Source organism: Tarenaya hassleriana, unplaced genomic scaffold, assembly GCF_000463585.1.
Source record: "Tarenaya hassleriana unplaced genomic scaffold, ASM46358v1 Cleome14, whole genome shotgun sequence".
Taxonomy (NCBI): domain Eukaryota; kingdom Viridiplantae; phylum Streptophyta; class Magnoliopsida; order Brassicales; family Cleomaceae; genus Tarenaya; species Tarenaya hassleriana.
In genome coordinates, this window is record NW_010964598.1 from 2,250,013 (window position 1) to 2,250,403 (window position 391).

Sequence of the window (391 nt, forward strand, 5' to 3'; positions counted from 1 at the left end):
TACTGACTCGGTCCGAGTCAGAAGGCTGAAAACGTCCCGACACTCTGATTTGATCCGAAAACGATTTTTCCGACCAAATCCAAGTCTTCCTTTCCGAAACTTCACATATAAGTCCATCCCTAATGGTGTGTGACCCTGTAGGCCCATTCGCAGTGGCAGCAGCCTCGAGCAAGCCTTCTGACTCGGACCGAGTCAGTATTTGACTCGGACCGAGTCAGTTCCATGCGATCCGAAGCCCAGAAAGTGTTTTGGGCTTAGCTGATGTTTTGACTCGGTCGAGTCAAAGTTTTGACTCGGACCGAGTCAATACTAAATGGGCCGAGTCAAGAGTTGACAATGGGCTTGGGCTGATTCGTTCTGACTCGACCGAGTCAGAGTTCTGACTCGGACC